The sequence below is a fragment of the Triturus cristatus genome, chromosome 4_2, assembly GCF_964204655.1.
Source record: "Triturus cristatus chromosome 4_2, aTriCri1.1, whole genome shotgun sequence".
In the NCBI taxonomy this organism is placed as follows: Eukaryota; Metazoa; Chordata; class Amphibia; order Caudata; family Salamandridae; genus Triturus; species Triturus cristatus.
The window spans coordinates 244,761,240-244,781,826 of record NC_140586.1 but is presented as its reverse complement, the minus strand read 5'-3'; positions in this window follow the sequence as shown (position 1 = coordinate 244,781,826).

The window sequence follows — 20,587 nt, the reverse complement described above, 5'->3', positions numbered from 1 at the left end:
GATGGGGAAACATCCATTACAAAGTGGTCATTACAACGCACTACCTTTACAACGCAGCTGTTACAATGCGACTGCATTTACATCACATGCCATTACAATGCAGACATTTCAACGCATGTCACTACAACGCATGCCATTACAACGCATACCCTTACAACGCATTATAAGGCAAGTAATTATTTTTTTTTTAGTTGTAGGGTGGGTATGGGTTTTAGGGTAGATGGGAATAGTATTTTTTACCCCTACACTATCCAACACTTACCCTACTGTTGCACTCACTAGAGTGGGAATAGTAATTTTTACCCCTACCCTATCCAACCCCTACCCTATCCAACACTTACCCTACTGTTACCCTAAAAGTATTATGCGTTGTAATGGTATGCATTGTAATGGAATGCATTGTAAAGGTAGTTTCCAAAAATGTGTTGTAATGGCATGCGTTGTAAAATAATGCAATCTAATGGTTGTTGCGATGTAAAAACCGTGTTGTAAAAGCATGCGTTTTAATTGTTTTCGTTGTAACGAGATATATTCGGTCTGGTGGCTTGGTGTACTAGTGAGTTCGCAGTGGGGCCATGTGTTTGCCCTCATCCCCCTCCACCTCCCTTTTACTCATCCAAAGCCTCCTCCTACTGCGATGAGCTCCAAAACAAACAAGAAAATTAAAATTCTAAATCCTTCCCTCTTCATCCCTCCACTAGCCTTTTCAATCCAAATAACAGACTAACATGTCCACCACTAAAATTAATTTCATGTTTCACTATACTACTTCACCACTAATCCTTTATGGGTTCCAGATTAGCGTGCTACTGCCGAAAAAGCACTAAAACACCTCATGAGGGGTAGCAAGCGCTATATAAATGCAAACCTTTTTACCTCTTCTACCCCTTCACTATCCTTCTCAATCCAAATCACTAACTAACATATCCACCACTCAAATTACTTTCATATTTCACTATACTAATTCACTACTAACACTATATGGGTTCCAGAGTAGCATGCTACTCACCGAAAAAGCACTTCAACACCCCATCAGGGGTAGCAAGCGCTATATAAATGCAATTACAATATAATACAAAGTGTTTTGTATTTTCACAGTCATTTAAGTGAGTATAAAATAAACAGCTTAATTTACAAATAAATGCAAGTTAAATTAACTGGTGATAAATGCACTCTTTTAGGTTATAAAACCTCAGTTAGCAACTACCATCACTTCAGATGTGTGTATGTTAAAGCTGAGAGACACAGAACCCTAGTTGACACAGAAGAATAGTGACCTTTGTATTTATAGTCAGTGCCACTGGAATTATGCAATTGTGCGGAGTTGGCATTTTGCGCATAGTTATGGATTTGCCGCATTTGCCACATAATCCATCATCTGCTGCATAATTTTCAGATTTTAACAAAAAAAATAGTTTCTAGCTCAAACGGTTCAAAAGTTACTAAAAATGCAGCAACACATTACCTTACAGCAGAAGGCCCATTCTAAAGGTTGACATTTTTCTGTTGCTTATTGCTATATGTGAGTGTTAAAGTGGTACTTATGAGGGGAAATATATGCCAGGACAGTGTTAGCAAGTGTAAAAATGGCAAAATAGTGTAGTAATGCGATCACAAAATATGCAGCATAATTCGCCTTTGCTTGCAGCATAATTTAGTCAATCCTGCTGCATAATTTGGCCTTCTCCTGCCACATAATTCCAGTGGCCTTGATTATAGTGCTATGTCCCAACCTGTGGCAGAAAGCTTTGTAAATATGTAAGTCATTATTTTAAAATAGTATTTACATAGTCTAAACTAGGCTGCTGCAGCAAAATGATGCAGTGATTGAGATAAAACAAGTTCTTACAAAATATACTTTTTAGTAATAAGTAATCAAATTGTATCTAATGCAGATATTTTCGTAAGTGTCTCAACTATTCCACATCTCAGCTGATAACACCCCTACATTACATCTCAAAAAGAATAAATCTTTGCCACCATGAAGTTTTAAGCAGAGCCGCTGGAATAATTCAGCAGGAGAGGACCAGATTATGCCGCAGGTTTGACTAAATCATGCAACAAGAACAGGTAGATTATGCAGCACAATGCAGTACATTTTGTGGTTAGCATTACTTCATTATTTTGTCATTTTAATTCATGGTAACACAGTTAGGGGAAATATTTCACCTCATTAGTACCAATTTAAAGTAAGCAACTACAAGGTTACCAGTCAACCTTTGCAAATGGCCTCCCACTGCTCCGGGACACTCTGCCACGTTTTAAGTAACTTTTGTTCTGTCTGAGCTAGAATCAAGTTTTTTGTTGGAATCTGCAGATTATGGATTATGTAGCAAACTCATAATTATGTGGAAAACCCTGCTGCTGCAGAAACCCATAATTCCAGTGGCCCTGACTTTAAGGGACTTAATCAATTAACGGCTGGTAAGAAAGTTGGTTTCTTCATTAACTTTCTGCACTACCACCACACCTCACTTTCAGGCATAGGCTCCTCAAAGTCAGCATTAACCATTCAGGGGTAGTTTTTTGTGTGAAAGCTGAGTCCATGGGGTGATAGGTAGAAGGCCAGCAGGGTTTCATTCAGATGCAGAGCCCTAATCCTCTTGATCCCCTGGGGCCTCGCAGTAATGGTCTCGGAGACAGAGGAATGGATTTAGATTTATAGATATTGTCAAAGAGAAGGCCCAGAATAGGGAGCACTGTATGGGGACTCATTTTTAGGTCTCGCGAGCCAAAGACTCGAAAGAGACATTTTATATGTGGGAATTTCAAAGTGCTACCCACACTTTTGGCTGGCCTAAACCTTGAGTGCACGAGATCACATGCACGTGCACAGCTGCTCCTCTGCTCATTGCATTTCCCCCCTCCCTTCTCACCCAGCCCTTTGATGCTCTGCTGGAGTACTTTCACTTTCGCCGCGTTGACCCTTGCATTCCCCCCTCCCTTCTCACCCAGCCCTTTGATGCTCTGCTCGCATCTCCCTCCTCCCTGGGCGTGAAGGGAGACAGAGCCATCCTGCTTGATTAATGGCATTCTTATGTGTTCTCGTAAGCGCTCGCTTTAGGTCTTGCTCTATAACCTGTAACCCCACCCACTCTTTTCGCCCTCTCCATGTGTCCTGTTCTCCTCATGGGGGTCGCGCTCTTTGCTCTCCATGTACCTCCCTTGCACCCTCCTTTTGCCCCCTCTTTCCCCCTTTCTCCCTCTCCTTGCTTCCTTTTCACCTTCCGTACTTTTTCTCCGTTCTCCCACTTCACAAGCTCCTCCCGCTCTCACTCGCACGTACTGCTCCATCAGTGCCAGAAGCTTCCCAAAGGAGTGAGTCACGGCTGCCAGGTGGCCCCGGGCCATGCGTGGCACTTTCAATCCGAGCAGAACTCCCACCCCGCGTGCACACGCCTCGAGGCGCACTACAAACACTGTTCAGTTTTGCGTGTAGTCACAGTTCTACCACAGAAATGTACACATTCTATTGCTTACAGACTTCAAGCCCATTGCACTCTAGCCTGTGGGCCCCGTGAACTGTGGAGAATACAAAGTCGCATGTTCAGCACAAACTCCCCCATCCTCCCCCACCCTCCCAAAAAATGGAAAGGCACAAGTTTAAAACTTTAAAGGGCTCCGCTTATTATCGGAATGGCACCAACATCGTATTTCTGGCTATGGCTCCTCACACTGTCTCATTAAGCAAGCCCCCCCTCAGCCGCTGCCAAACCGATCCATTCATGTGAGTGTTTTACTACAACGCGCACACAGCGTACTTTCAGTTCAGTGCCGGTGCTCATTACAGCGCGCCATGGGTATACACAGGCACTGCCCAAGGTGGCTATTAACAAACGCTGTATAGGTTTCACGCTGCCAAACACATCCATTCATGTGAGTGTTTTAGTACAACGCGCACACAGCGCGCTTTCAGTTCTGTGCCGGTGCTCATTACAGCGCGCCATGGGTATACACAGGCACTGCCCAAGGTGGCTATTGACAAACGCTGTATAGGTTTCACGCTGCCAAACCGATCCATTCATGTGAGTGTTTTAGTACAACGCGCACACAGCACGCTTTCAGTTCTGTGCCGGTGCTGATTACAGCGCGCCATAGGTATACAGAGACACTGCCCAACATGGCTATTAACAAACGCTGTATAGGTTTGACGCTGCCAAACCGATCCATTCATGTGAGTGTTTTAGTACAACGCGCACACAGCGCGCTTTCAGATCTGTGCCGGTGCTCAGTACAGCGCGCCATGGGTATACACAAGCTCTGCCCAAGGTGGCTATTGACAAACGCTGTTTAGGTTTCACGCTGCAAAACCGATCCATTCATGTGAGTGTTTTACTACAACGCGCACACAGCGCACTTTCAGTTCTGTGCCGGTGCAAATTACAGCGCGCCATGGGTATACACAGACGTTGCCCAAGGTGGCTATTGATGAACACTGAATGGGTTTCAAGCCGCTACCCAAAAAACAGTAAATTGATATACAGAGCACGCGCACAGTTTTGCGTGTAGCCACAGTTCTAACACAGAAATGTACACATTCTATTGCTTACAGACTTACAGCCCATTGCACTCTAGCCTGTGGGCCCCGTGAACTGTGGAGAATACAAAGTCGGACTCGCATGTTCAGCACAAACTCCCCCATCCTCCCCCACCCTCCCAAAAAATGGAAAGGCACAAGTTTAAAACTTTAAAGGGCTCCGTTTATTATCGGAATGGCACCAACATCGTATTTCTGGCTATGGCTCCTCACACTGTCTCATTAAGCAAGCCCCCCCCTCAGCCGCTGCCAAACCGATACATTCATGTGAGTGTTTGAGTACAACGCGCACACAGCGCACTTTCAGTTCTGTGCCGGTGCTCATTAGAGCGCGCCATGGGTATACACAAGCACTGCCCAAGGTGGCTATTGACAAACGCTGTATAGGTTTCACGCTGCCAAACCGATCCATTTATGTAGTGTTTTAGTACAACGCGCACACAGCGCACTTTCAGTTCTGTGCCGGTGCTCATTATAGCGCGCCATGGGTATACACAGGCACTGCCCAAGGTGGCTATTAACAAACGCTGTATAGGTTTCACGCTGCCAAACACATCCATTCATGGGAGTGTTTTAGTACAACGCGCACACAGCGTGCTTTCAAATCTGTGCCGGTGCTCATTACAGCGCGCCATCGGTATACACAAGCACTGCCCAAGGTGGCTATTGACAAACGCTGTATAGGTTTCACGCTGCAAAACCGATCCATTCATGTGAGTGTTTTACTACAACGCGCACACAGCGCACTTTCAGTTCTGTGCCGGTGCAAATTACAGCGCGCCATGGGTATACACAGGCACTGCCCAGGTGGCTATTGACAAACGCTGTATAGGTTTCACGCTGCCAAACCGATCCATTCATGTGAGTGTTTTAGTACAACGACAACCACACACACTCAACCACACACACACTCAACCACACACACTAACAGAACAAAAAACCACACAGACACACACACACAACCAAACACACACACACAACCAAACACACACTCAACCACACACACAACTACACACACACACAACCACAAACAATTTTTGGGCTGACAGCATAAATACGCTGTCAACAAACCCGATGAACACTCTGGAAAATTTAGAAAGTCACCCCCAACTTTCAAACCATCTTGCTGTTGCAAAGTGTGTGCTGTACACATGGCAACACCGTGCCACAGCGCACTGTTGCAAGGAATGCTTTGATCCTCGGAGGCTAACAGACCTCACTCTCTGCATTAGTTAACCCCGTCTTGGCACTGCATGAAAACAGGGTACACACTGTCCACCATGAAGTGAGACATTGTCCTCGGGGCTGGAGATCCTATTTAGCAATCTGCTTTAAACATTGTGATTCATTTAGGCAATTAAACATAAAGGAGCACTGGGAACGCTGATAACATGGATTCCATTTTGAGTATTGACTACAACTTTTAAAAAGCATGCAGTACTGAAACAAGCATTTACACTGCAATAGGTCTCGCATTTAAAAACAGGCATTTGCAATGCACTAGATCTCGCATTGACACGAGTTTGAGATATTGGCATTGCACATAACAATGCATTTTTTTTGGGATTACTTTTTGAATACTTAAATAGAAAGGATTTGTTATTTACAATACCAATAGCTCCAACTCCAATAAATGCGAGACCTATTGCATTGCAAATGCTTGTTGTGTTTACACATGGCCAGAGACAGCTTCTTCAGGGAGATACCCCAAAGAAGGGGACAATATAAGTGTTTTTCTTTTTAAAGGGCCATTCATTTAGTGATGCTGGCACTGCTGCCAAGTGTGTAAGTGGCCACTGCTGGTTATCATTAAGGAAGCATATGAAGCAGGAATGGGGCCCAGGGTTTTCAGGGGCACACTGCATAACAATTATGACTGTGTACCTTTAATAAAAAAAAAAGGGCATGGCAGCTTATTTTCCTTTTTAGCATTAGGACCGAGGTGATGGTTCATCATGATGGGGAAGAAGTGAAAGATGCAGAGGAGATTGCCTGCTACTCAGGATTGCAGTTATGATTAGTGCAGCAGGTGTAGTTGCATTGGGTGTCCCAGAGTGTGAGGGGCTTATTACAGCCCAATTACGGGGATAAGTCTGTTTGGGATAATACATGATTTTGTTTGATGCATTTGCTCTTTTATAAATCTCATAGGTATTGCGGTTTATAAGCTATAGAAAAAGTACTCCTGAAATCATCTCATAAGCCCCGCCCCCTGCACGCAGCCATGTCCCTCCTGCTCCCCCAAACCTTGTCATAAATTTTGGCAGGGGGGCTCAACCTCAAAACATTTTGCTTAGGGGGGGGGGGGGCTCTGAGCAAAACAGTTTGAAGACCTCTGATCTAAAGTAACAGTATTGTGTGGTTTTGTCGTTTAATGGTCTTGTGGTAAATCTATATAAAGAATACTTATTTTTGGATATAAAACCTGTGTGGTGTCCATCTGTAGTGTTGTCACTTGGTTACTGTATGTGTTCACAAGTGCTTTAAACACACTGCCTCTGAGATAAGCCTGTCTGCTCGTGTCAAGCTACCAAGGGGGTGAGCAGGGGTTATTTCAGGAGTGTACCCCCTGACTAGAGGAGAGGGTCCCTATTTTTCACAAGTGCATACCTGTGCCAACTAGAGACACCCAAGTCTAACATTGGTGGTCAGCGGTGGGGATTCTGGACTTGCATTTGTGACTCATGTACAGTGATTGGTGAACACTACTTAGTGAGTGCAGACCATAACGCAACCAATACTTGTTGGTAGATTTCTTTTTGGGACTTTCTATTTTTTTAGTACTGCCAAGCTTAACCATGGTGGAGAAAGCAGCATCCATAGTCTCTGTTAATACTGAATTTTAGTGGGAAGAAGAGAAAATGGACAGCTACACTACAAGGCAGGTAACGTTCTTCTGCAAGCAATTTAATGTTTCTACTACTGGATGTAAAAATAAGGCAGAGTTCTACAAGGTGCTGAGGGCCTGGGTAGAAGCAAGGAATGCCACTGATGATGATAATGCAGAGGAGCAGCTGGAAGGGCCAGTAGGCCCAAGAGGAAGGAGAACCCCTTCCCCTGCCGGTAGCAGTGTTTCTGGTAAAAGTCTATCTCCAGAGGAGTTGGCAGATAGAAAAGAGTCTAGGATGCACAAATTGGAGCGGACCAAGCTCAAGTTAAGTGGGCAGTTAGAATTTGAAATGCAAAGTAGAAAGTTAGCCCTAGAAGAAAAGAAGCTACAGTTTGAACATGAAAGTTTTGAGGGAGTTGGAGTTGAAAGCCCAGAGCTTAGGGAGTACTCCCTCTGGTGGCAGCACACCGTCAATGCCTGTGGAATCTAGAGTATATATCCCTAAAGATGTAGTAAAGGAATTTTTTTTAAATGATGATATTGGGCAGTGGTTCAAGGCCTATGTGGTAGCCATGTCTTCCACCGGGTCCCTGAGAAGGATTGGGGAGCGGGGTTATGGGGGCGGTTCCTTAGTGAGGGGCGGGACATACTGCTAGACTTGCCTTCTGAGGTCTATAATTCCTATCCCCACATGAAAGATGCATTGATGTCTAGATATGGGTTGATCCCTGAGATGTACAGACAGAGGTTCGGGGGTTGCACAAAGATAGTAAACAGCACCTAGGTTGAATATGTCACTTTTTTCTGCAGAGCATTGGATGGTTGGGTGAAGGGTAGCAAAGTCAATGATTTTCAGGGACTGCTTGATTTGATTGCATGGGAGCACTTGTCAAGTAACTGTATTCCTGAGCTACGCCAGCACCTGATTGATAGTAGGCTGACTAATACTAGGAAGCTTGCTGAGGAGGCGGACCGCTGGGTCAGTACCAGGGTCCACAAGAGTCACGTGGGAGACTCAGCCAAGAGTGGTCCCCAGCAGAAGAGTGGGGGTGACAAGGGTAAACAGAGGGAGTTCCATAAGAGGCCCCAAAGTAATCACCAAGGGAAAGGTTCTCAGCCTCCCCCCCAGAAACCGTCAGGGGCCCAGACAGGTCCACCTGTTCAAAGAGGGCCCCCGAGATGCTACAAATGTGGAGAACGGGGTCATTGTGCCAATGATACCAAGTGTCGCCTGTTTGGAAAACCAGCACCCACTGGTGCAGTCCCCCAGCAGATGGCTAGTGTAGCCCTGGGTGAGAAGATGGGTGCCCAAGGTGGGTGGGTTCCTGCAGAGATGTCCCTTGTCTAATTAGGAGACTGTGAGGTGGTCCCCCAGGACCCAGCTGCCTGATAACACAAAAAAAATACAGGTATTGGGTGACCATCAATGGCCATAGAGTGGAGGCTCTGAGAGATACAGGAGCCAGTGTGACAGCTGTCAAGTGTCACCTGGTGTCTCAAGAGCAGGTTGTCCCTGGAGCATTCTACCCCGTTGTTGCCACTGACAACACAAGAGTCACTGCAAGGAGGCTCAGGTTCCCTTTGAGTGGGGGGGTGGGGGGGGGGATGGGGAGTGTTTCTGGTACTCTTCAGGTAGCTGTGAGGCCCACCATGCCTGTTGACTGTTGGTTAGGAAACGACTTGGAGAGCTCACCTTGGGCGAAGGTGGAGCAAAATGCACATTTAGAAATGTTGGGTTTGCCTGATTGGGTGTGTGAGACCACTTGGTCAATGGCAGCGAGTAAAGGTGCTCAAGAGGACCTGGAGCCTGAGAGGGAGGCCCAGGTACCTGCCGTCAAGAGTAGAGGCAGGGGGCGTGGGAAACCGCCCCCGAAGTTCCCACGGTCCAGGAGGGAGCAGACCCTGAGGGGGATGCCCTGGAGCCTACAGGGGAACAGGTAGCTGAACTGGGGCACCTGCCTGAGCTGACCCATTGGCAGCAAGGAGGAGGACCCTCCAGGGAGGAATCTGCAAGGAGCAGAATGAATGCCTTTCTCTTGTGGATCTGCGGCAACAGGCTGCAGACCAGGCAGCAGGTGATCAGTCTGATTGACATTGGATCTACTGGGAGAATGATCTCCTGTATACAGAGCCTAAGGTTGCTGAGTCTGGGTCAGCCCGTGTGCTGGTGGTGGTACCCCAGCGCTTCAGAGCCTTCCTACTGGGGCTGGCTCATGATGTTCCCTTGACAGGACATTTGGGGCAGGACAAGACCTTTGAAAGGCTGGTCACCCATTTTTATTGGCCCCAAATGCGCAGGAGTTCAGCCACTCACTGCAGGACAAGTCAGACTTGCCAGGCAAGTGGAAAGAGTGGGAGGAAGCACAAGGATCCTCTCCAGCCCTTTCCTGTAGTCAGCACCCCCTTTAAACGGGTGGGTATTGACATTGTGGGGCCAATTGACACCAAGACAGCCATGGGCAACAGGTTCATCCTGGTCTTAGTGGACCATGCCACCCGGTACCTGGAAGCCATACCTCGGAGGACAGTGACGGCCCCCGTGGTGGGACGAGCACTGATGGGAATTTTCTCCAGAGTGGGATTCCCTCGCGAGTTAGTGTCAGAACGGTGAACCAACTTCATATCCAAGTATATGAAGTCCCTGTAGCAGGAGTGTGGTGTAACCTATAAGTTCACCACTCCTTACCACACCCAAGGAAACTGGTTGGTTGAGAGATTCAACGGAACCCTTAAAGGCATGATAATGGGTCTTGAGGAAACTATGAGGCATAAGTGGGACGTCCTCTTACCATGCCTACTCTTTGCTTACCGTGAGGTGCCACAGAAATCTCTAGGGTTCAGTCCCTTTGAGCTTCTCTATGGACACCCAGTGAGAGGACCTCTAAATCTGGTCAAAGAAGGCTGGGAGCAATCTCCCAGGATGTATATAGCTACATGCTGGCCTTTAGGAACCAGACTAGGCGTTTCAGACAACTCGCTGAGGCGAATCTGGAAGCCAGCCAGGAGGAGATGAAGCTGTGGTACGACCAGAATGCCACTCTGGTTGAGCTTCAGCCTAGACAGAAGGTGTGGGTCATGGCCCTAGTGGAGCCCTGTGCGTTCCAGGATAAGTGTACCGGCCCCTTTGAGGTTGTGGAGCGCAAGAGTCCGGTTACCTACTTGGCGGACTTGCGGTCTCCCAGGAACCCCTTGAGGGTCCTGCATGTCAACCGCTTGAAGCCCCACTTGGAGCGGTCCCAAGTGGGCATGCTCTTGGCAACAGATGCTGGGATGGAGGAGACAGAGCCTCTTCCTGATCTCCTGACAGCCAGAGAGCAAGATGGGTCAGTGGATGGTGTCAACCTCTCTTCCACCCTGACCCCTGAGCAACAGAATGGCTGCCACCAGTTGCTGGGACAGTTTTCTGATCTGTTCTCCCTGGTGTCACTGATTGGTGCGTCCATGAGGTGGACACTGGGGATAGTACACCTGTGAGGCACAAGGCCTACAGAGTGACTGACAGGGTGAGAGCTTGCATCAAGGAGGAGGTCTCCAAGATGCTTGCGCTAGGGGTAATTGAGTCCTCTAGCAGTCCTTGGGCCAGCCCAGTGGTCTTGGTCCCAAAGGCTGCCGCGCCGGGAGACACACCCAAACTCCAGTTCTGTGTGGACTACCGAGGGCTCAATGCAGTCACCAGGACTGATGCACACCCCATCCCCAGAGCTGATGAGCTCATAGATCGGCTAGGGGCTGCACAGTACCTCAGCACGTTTGACTTAACGTCTGGGTACTGGCAGATCGCCTTGACCTATGGGGCAAAGGAGAGGTCAGCATTATCCACACCAGATGGGCACTACCAGTTCTGGGTGATGCCCTTTGGGATAAAGAATGCCCCTGTCACCTTTCAGAGGTTGGTCAACAGGTGTTGGCTGGACTGGACTCGTTCAGTGCCGCCTACCTGGATGACATCGCAGTGTTCAGTGCCAGTTGGGAAGAACACCTGCACCACCTCTGGGAAGTGTTGATGGAGGGCAGGCCTCATGATCAAGGCGAGTAAGTGCCAGATCGGGCAGGGTTCCGTTGTGCACTTGGGACACCAGGTAGGGAGCGGCCAGGTGGCGCCCCTGCAGCCCAAGATCGAAACCATCCTGGCTTGGGAGCCGCCCAAAACCCAGACAGAGGCGAGAGCCTTCTTAGGACTCTCAGGTTACTACAGGAGGTTTAGATATAAAACCTGTGTGGTGTCCAGCTGTAGTGTTGTCACTTGGTTACTGTATGTGTTCACAAGTGCCTTACACACTGCCTCTGAGATAAGCCTGTCTGCTCATGCCAAGCTACCAAGGGGGTGAGCAGGGGTTATTTTAGGAGTGTACCCCCTTACCCTGACTAGGGGAGAGGGTCCCTATTTGTCACAAGTGCATACCTGTACCAACTAGAGACCCCCTAAGTCTAACACATGTTTTATGCCACCATAAGAGACCCTTCACCTTAACACCCCCACCCTCCCATTACAGACTGGGTGTTTTGGTGCAGACCTACCTGAAGAGTCGACATGGCACACAGCCCTGTGTGCCATGCCCAGCAGCACGGCCTGTGGCATAGGTAAGTCACCCCTCTAGCAGGCCTTGGAGCCCAAAAGACAGGGTGCACCATACCACAGGTGGGGGCATAGCTGCATGAGCAATATGCCCCTACAGTTCCTGTGCCATTCACAGACATTGCAAGTGCAGTGCGGCCATTTTGAGTACATGGGCTGGGAGTTTGTCAACAAACTCCACAGCTCCAGGATGGCTTTACTGGAGCCTGGGAAGTTTGGAAGCAAACTTCCCAACACATTAAACCCACAATGATGCCAGTGTTAGATTTAATGGAAAATACACAGCAAGCATCTATGAGATGCCCCCTGAAAAGTGACCAACTCTAGTGTGGTTTCTGTAGGAAAGTAGGATCTGCTTCTTATGGTTATGGTTCTGGTTACCCCCGACTTTTTGCTTAATGTTACACTGTTTTTGACTAGTCTGGCTGGGATCCTGCTAATCATGACCCCAGTCTATCTAATTTCTCCCTAAAAGGTTATGACATGTACTTAGGTACACTCCAGTTTGGATACGGGGTACCCTTGTCACTCCCTAGTATATGGTACACATGTACCCAGGGCATAGGTAGCCCAGAGGCCTCCCATGGGGTGAAGCATCTATTATGCCACCCATGAGAGGCCATGCAAAATGGAACTACAGGCCTGCCATTGCAGCCTGTGGATCATGGTGCGTGCACCACTTACTTTAACTATAGGTTTACTATATCTATGGGTCACTACACTTAAAACACATCAGTCACCCCTCTAGCAGGCCTTGACAATCCTGAAGGCAGGGTGCTGGGTTTTATGTGAGAGCGTGCTCCTGCATGAGCAGAGCACCCCTGCAGCCATTCTCCTGGGTTGTCGGTGACGCAGCCAGACATCTAGGTAGAGGTGCATTATATGCTCGCGTAAAGTGCTCTCTCAAACGGCTGCAACAAAACATGTTGTGTTTTGTATCATACACCCTGGAATCATACCTCCACCCCGGTAACCGTTGTGGGAGGTATGATTCCACCCTTCTGAAGTGAGCTTTGTGGGGTCCCTGGTCTTCCCGGTACCAGCCTTCTCGACCCAGGCAGCACAAAACGGTTGCTGCCGACCCGAGACACATTTCTGCCCTCCTGCTGAGCCAAGTTCGAGCAGGGGAAGCAGCACAATAGGCATCCTGTCACAGGGAGGTGTGACCACCTCCAGACAGGATTTAGTGTATTGGGTGGGTGCAATTCTAAAGTGCCTGAAAGTCTACACAAGGGGCACATTTGGTGTACCTGTGCATAGTCCAGTTCAAACCAGTCCTGGGAGCCGGTGGCTCCTGCTCTGGCGCAAAAACTGGACAAAGGACATGGGAGTAACATCCCCACTGTCCTTACCCTCCCCTGGGAGAGTCCCCTGAATATGTCCAAACCTCTCCCCTGTGTACAAAGGGGCTTACCTGGCTGTAGGACCCTAGATTTGACGTGGACAAGATTCTGATAATAAAAAAACACTGACCTTTGACCGTCTGGACACTCTGGACTTTGACTGGGCCCGACTTGGTCTCCCTCTCCGTCCAAAGCATCGTCTGTGCCCGTGTACCATACAGGTTCCATGCAGGACCTGTGGAGCATCAAGGACAAGGAATATGCTACTTACCAGTGTGCATCTGTTCTTGGCATGTAGAGCTGCAGAGCCACACACTTAGGATAAGATCGCCATCTGGTGTTGGGCTCGGATGATTGCAGGTTGTTGTCTTCGGAAGAAGCCGTTTGGTCACGAGATAGGTGACTCCTCCTCTGGACAACAGTGCGCATGGGCATCCACTCCATCCTCAGATTGTTTTTCGCCATGATGAGAAAAGATGGAGTGTGTCAGAATAAAGAAAAGGATGTCCATGTGTAATGTCTAAGTAAGACAAAACTGGAACGGATACAGGTCCCGGGGAGGCGGGTGGGCGTGTGTGGCTCTGCAGCTCTACATGCCAAAAACAGATGCATACTGGTAAGTAGCATATTGAGCTGCAGATCACACACAGGATAGATTATACAGCAGTATCTCCCCTAGCGGTGGTCGCCTGTATCCGTTGCAGCAGTTTGGAATAAGGTTTTAAGGACAGCCTGACCCACAGAAGCTTGTTGCTTTGCTTGCACGTCAACACAGTAGTGTATAGTGAAGGTGTGTGGTGTAGACCATGTGGCTGCCTTACAAATAGCTTCTAAGGGAATGTTTCCTAAGAATGCCATGGAAGCCCCTATTTTGCGTGTGGAGTGCGCTCTAGGGGGAACTGTAAGAGTGCGTTTAGCCTTTTGGTAACAAATTTGGATACATTTAACTATCCACCTGGCTATCCCTGCTTTGGAAATGGGGTTGCCTTTATGTGGTGGGGAAAATGCCACAAACAATTGTTTGGTTTTGCGGAAGGATTTGGTTCTGTCAATGTAATAAAGAAGGGCTCTTTTAACGTCCAAGGTATGAAGAGCCCGTTCAGCTACAGTGTCTGGATTTGGGAAGAACACTGGTAGCTCAACTGATTGGTTAAGATGGAATGGAGAAATGACTTTTGGCAGGAACTTTGGATTTGTTCGAAGAACTACTTTGTTAAGATGTAACTGTAGGAATGGTTCTTGTATGGTTAATGCTTGTAATTCACTTACCCGTCTAAGGGATGTGATAGCAATAAGGAAAGCCACTTTCCATGTAAGAAATTGTAGCTCGCATTTATGTAGAGGCTCAAATGGAGGACCCATTAGCCTAGTGAGCACAATATTTAGATTCCACACTGGAGAGGGTGGTAGTCTTGGAGGAATGATTCTTTTAAGACCTTCCATGAAGGCTTTGATCGCGGGCACTTTAAATAGTGACAAGTGTTGGCGATTTTGCAAGTAGGCTGCTAATGCTGCTAGGTGGAGGCGTATGGAAGAATACGCTAGATTACATCTTTGCAAGTGTAGTAGGTAGCAAATGATGTTTTGGATGGATGCGTCTAGTGGGCGTATATCATTGTTAGCGCAGTAAATGGCAAATCTTTTCCATTTAGCCGCATAGCACGCTCTGGTAGTAGGCCTTCTAGCCTCTAATAATATTCATGCAGTCCGGTGGTAGGTTGAGGTAACCGAACTCTAGGACTTCAGGAGCCAGATCGCTAGGTTGAGTTGTTGGGGATCTGGGTGTCTGATTTCTCCATGGTTCTGGGTTAGCAAGGACGGGGAGAGGTTCAGCTTTTGATGGGGAACTGAGGAGAGTTCCAGTAGTGTTGTGAACTAGGGTTGACGTGCCCAAGTAGGAGCCACTAGTATCAGCTTGAGGGACTGTTGCCTGAGCTTGCATACTACGAATGGAATGAGCGGGAGAGGCAGAAAAGTGTACGCAAATCTGCCTGACCAGTTCATCCATATCGCATTGCCCTTTGACTGTGGATGGGGATACCTGGCGGCGAAGGTTGGGCATTTTGCGTTTTCGTGTGTGGCGAACAGGTCTATGCCTGGTTGACCCCACTTGTGGAAGAATGGTAGTAGGACTTGTGGGTGTAATTCCCATTCGTGGATTTGCTGTGTCTGTCGACTCAACAAATCGGCAATTTGGTTGTGAACCCCTGGAAGGTGTTCTGCAAGCAGGTAGATGTTCTGGGGAATTGCCCATCTCCAAATGCTCTGTGCTAGGTGTGAGAGCTGGAGAGAGTGTCCCCCCCCCTGTTTTTGTATGTAATACATGGCTGTCATGTTGTCCGTCCGGATTAGGACAGCCTTGTTCTTTAGATGGGGTTGGAATGACTTAAACGCCAGCAACACTGCTAGAAGTTCTAGGTAATTCATATGGAGCAGTTTTTGTTGTGTGGTCCATTTGCCCTGAGTGGTGTGCCCTAGGAGATGGGCTCCCCATCCTGTAAGAGATGCGTCAGTTGTCAGCACTATCTGTGGAAGAGGCTCTTGGAACGTTCTTCCTTTGGACAGGTTCATGGTTTTCCACCATGTTAGTGAGCGATGGGAGCGGCTGTCCACCAACACCAGATCGGAGAGTTGTTTGTGAGCCTGATTCCACTGACGTGCTAGACACTCTTGTAAGGGACGCATTTGAAGTCGTGCGTAAGGCACAATGAAGACGCATGAGGCCATCATGCCTAATAGTTGCATGAACACTCTGGCTGGAAGAGAGTGTTGGGGTTTGAATTTTAAGATGAGAGCTTGCAGGTTGGCTATCCTGGTTGGGCTGGGGTAAGCTATGGCTTTGGAGGTATTTATGGTAGCTCCCAGATATTGATGTATGTGGGAGGGATGTAGTTGAGATTTGGGATAATTGATGGTAAATCCCAGGTTGTGTAAGATTTGGATAGTTTGGTGAGTATGTAGAACGCATTTGCTGGATGAATTGGTTTTTATGAGCCAATTGTCGAGATAAGGAAAGACATGAATTTGTTGTCTCCTGAGATGTGCTGCTACTACTGCTAGGCATTTTGTAAAGACTCTGGGTGCAGTAGTCACTCCGAATGGGAGAACAGTAAACTGATCGTGCTGTCCGTCCACCACAAATCTTAGGTACTTCCTGTGCACAGGGTGCATGAGAATGTGAAAATAGGCGTCCTTGAGGTCTAGTGTGGCAAGGAAATCGCCTTGTTGTAGTAGTGGGAGCACTTGCTGAAGAGTGATCATATGGAAATGATCCGAGTGAATATACTGATTGAGTAGTCGGAGGTAGAGTATGGGTCTTAATGTCTCGTCCTTTTTGGGGATTAGGAAGTATAGAGAGTATACTCCTGTGCCCTGATGTTGGAGTGGAACTGGCTCTATTGCACGTTTTTGAAGTAAGGAAAGAACTTCTTGCTTGAGGAGTGTAAGATGTTCTTGTGACATTGGACGATGTCTGGGGGGTATGTTGGGTGGGGTATTTGTGAGTGGTAGGCAATAGCCAGATTGGATAATTTGTCTTACCCACTTGTCTGTAGTAATGGAGTTCCCGACATGTAGGAATTGTGTGAGTCTTCCCCCGACTGGAGTGGAATGGTCTGGGGGGAGTGGAGGGAAGTCATTGTTTAGTGGTGGAGGAGGTACTAGTGTTGGCATTACCTTGACCTCTTCCTTTAGTATTGTTTCCCCTATATCCTCCTCGAAAATATCCTCTATTGGAGGATGTTTGCGTAGAGGTTTTGAAATTGGAGGTGGTGTCTGTTCCAGTATTTTTGGAGGCTCCTCTATAGAAGGAGCGTCGAAAGGAACCACGTGTTTGTGGAGACTGCAATGCTCCCATTGACTTAGCAGTCTCTGTATCCTTCTTCATTTTTTCTAATGCAGTATCTACTGCTGGCCCAAATAACTGTTCTTGCTTGAATGGGTGATTTAATATTGTAGTTTGTACTTCTGGCTTAAAGCCTGAAATACGTAGCCATGCATGGCGTCTAAGAAGGACACTGGTGTTGATTGCCCTAGAGGCAGTGTCCGCAGCGTCTAGTGCACATTTAATTGATGCATTGGATATGAGCTTTCCTTCTTGGATGAGGTCATTGGCCTGGGACTTATACTGATCTGGTAAGTGTTGTAAAAGGCCTTCCAGTTGATCATAATGAGCCCTGTCATAGCGTGCCAGCAGGGCTTGTGTGTTGGCAATACGCCAATGGTTAGCGGCTTGTGTTGCGACCCTTTTACCTGAGGCCTCTAATAGCTTAGACTCTTTGTCTGTGGGCGGTGTGTCTCCAGTTGTTTGGGAGTTAGCCCGCTTTCTGGCATTGGAAACCACTAAAGAGTCTAGAGGGAGCCGTCCTTTAATGTAAGCAGGGTCTTCTGGGGCAGGTCTATACTTTTCAATTCTGGGGTTAAGTTCCCTGGTGCGTACGGGGTCTTTGAAGACCTCTGGTGCGTGCTTTATAACCCCTTTGATCATAGGTAAGATTTGATCTGTTTTTTGAGACTGTTCAAATGTGTCAAGTAAGAAATCTTCTTCAGGCGCATCTGAATGTAAGGTGACGCCATGATAAAGTGCTGCCCTGTGGATGAGTTGCCCAAACCCTAGGTGGTCATCAGGGGGTGAGGGCTTTGAAGGGTATGTAGAATTATCAGAAACATCAAGTGGTGTGTATGCCCAGTCGTCTAAGGGTACTGTGTCCGGATCTGTGAAAGGATCATTAGGATCATAAAGATCATCCGGATTACCCCCTCCCCCTAAGATATCATCATGAGGTGGTGTATGTGCAGGAGATGGTAGAGGTAAAGGAGGTGGAGAGAGGGGGGGTGGGGTAGGAGGTGGTACAGGAGAAGAAGGACAAATGGGTGAAGTGGCCAAGTCCTTTGTGTCCTTAGGAGCTGGAGAAGGTGTTGAATCCAGCTTTCTTTTTTTAAGTGACACAGCCGTGACATGTCCGGTTTTAGGATTAATATAAATCTTCCTTTGTGTGGGATCAGGGTGGAAAAGTTCATGATCCTCAGTAGTTGGCTTTGGTGTCGATTTTTTGGGTTCTGATCTATGCTTTGGGTGATTGGGAGTCTCTTTTCCAGCATGGCCCTTAGCTGGTTGTGCCGGTACCGATGAAGTTTTCGGTACTGGTAAATTTTTCGGTGCCGATGGTGTTTTCGGTGCCGATGATGGTTTCGGAGCCGATGATGGTTTCGGAGCCGATGATGGCTTCGGAGCCGATGATGGCTTCGGAGCCGATGATGGCTTCGGAGCCGAAGCGGGATCTTTAAGCTTGGGAGCTTTTGACGCCGGTTTGGCAATGGGCCTCGATGTTTGCTTCGGTGCCGAGAGGTCTTGCGTCTTCGGTGCCGAAGGTGGTGGGGGTATAGCAATATGTGGTTTACTCGGGCCCGAACCACTGGAAGGCTTGTATTTCTTCAGAGCCGGGCTGGAAGGCGGGGCTTCTGAAGATTGCTTTCGGTCTCGACTGGGGCCAGCTGGCGAAGTCTTGACCGGTGCCCTTTTTGGAGGGGTGAGGGTAGGGGTCAAGGTACTCACACGCTGCCCAGGAGTGATTGGGTCGTCTGAGTCCTCTGCTTCAGATATAATCTGGAGTCCCTCGGAATCTTCTTCCAGGACATCGGGGCCCTCGTCAAAGATGTCCTCTGGTTCCGGAGCTAGTCTGGCCATGATATGGCGTTGAGCTCTTCGATCCCGGATAGTTTTCTTGGATCTGAATGCGGCGCAGGCAGGACAGCTGGACTCGTCGTGTTCCGGCGAGAGCCACAGGTTGCAAACCTGGTGGTGGTCACTGTGCGGGAACTTTGCTCCACATTGGGGGCATTTTTTAAAAGGCGTCCTTTCCATGAGCCGTGTCCGGAACCGGTCCGATGAGTGGTCGATGTAGAGTAAAATGTAAATTTCGCTTCGAGAAGCTTGTTTTTAAAGTTTTCAGCCGGAGCGGAAAAGTTCATCCGAACCCAATGGCGGAAAAAAACAATCTGAGGATGGAGTGGATGCCCATGCGCACTGTTGTCCAGAGGAGGAGTCACCTATCTCGTGACCAAACGGCTTCTTCCAAAGACAACAACAACCTGCAATCATCCGAGCCCAACACCAGATTTCGATCTTATCCTAAGTGTGTGATCTGCAGCTTATATGCCTCGAACCTGAAGTTATCTCCCTTGGGGTGAAGGAATCCCTCCCCTGCATTTCCAGTCACTTTAACGCAACGGTCCGGTCAGCTGATCCTGAGCTCCGAAGGCCCCAGTAACACAGGGGGTGGGTTCCTACGTTCCTTGAGGTTGAGCTGCCCTCTCACCAAGTCGGAGGCCAGTATATCTCGTGGGGACTGCATAACCCGAACCACTGTGCACCCCGTACTTTTGCAAGTGCATATGCTTGTTGACGTCCCCCAACTAAGTGCATTGATCTATCGATAGCCTCAACCTCTGCACACATTTCATACAAAGGACTTTGGCCTCCTCGCACTCTGTGCCCTGCAAGCTGTTACTTTGTGAAACTGCTAGAGGTCCCCTTGCGACTCCTGTGGGTACATTTGAGGGACAACACTGGTGTTCTTGGGCTTCCCTGGTTGCTCCAGGCCTGCCCTGACTCCCCTTGTTGTGGTGAGTCCCCTGGTCCTTGCTGGGCCAGACCATACCCTTACTCGACCTTCTTCATGGGTTCCCGCCAGACACCGACCCCTCAATCCCCTCTGCTTTCAGGTACTCTTCAACATGAATCCACTTTTAGATTTCGACGGACACTTTTCTTCTATCCCGCAGTGGTATTTCCTTGAAGTCCTGCATTGAGATAGACGGCGGTCTCCGACACCACTTAAGCCCTATGCACCTGGCTTCCCTGGGATAGTTAAAACTGGTACTACGGTATCCACGGGTGGGGTGGCTCTCGTACCTCCTATGATCCAAAGGGTTTCTTCGTAATCCATGTGGAAGGGTCCCTAAACTTTAAAACTGCAACCGCGACTCTTCCTTTGAATCGTACGTAGCACGCGGTCGTGTTCGCATACTGCACCCGTCTAACGTTAGGTCCCTCCTTACTCACCTTGGGTGGTTCCATGGGGTCCCAGCGATTCTACAACCTCTAGACACGGTCTTGACTCGAGTCGTGGTTCGTATACCACTATTTTAGTATATGATTTATTCTGGAGCCCGCTGTGCATTAGTGCTACTAACGATTGTTGCTGTGCTACTGTATTGTTTGCTTTGTGTTTATCTGGGTGTAGCAGATACTGTGAGGTATTTAAGGTGTGTTAGAATAATAAATACATATTTTAATAACT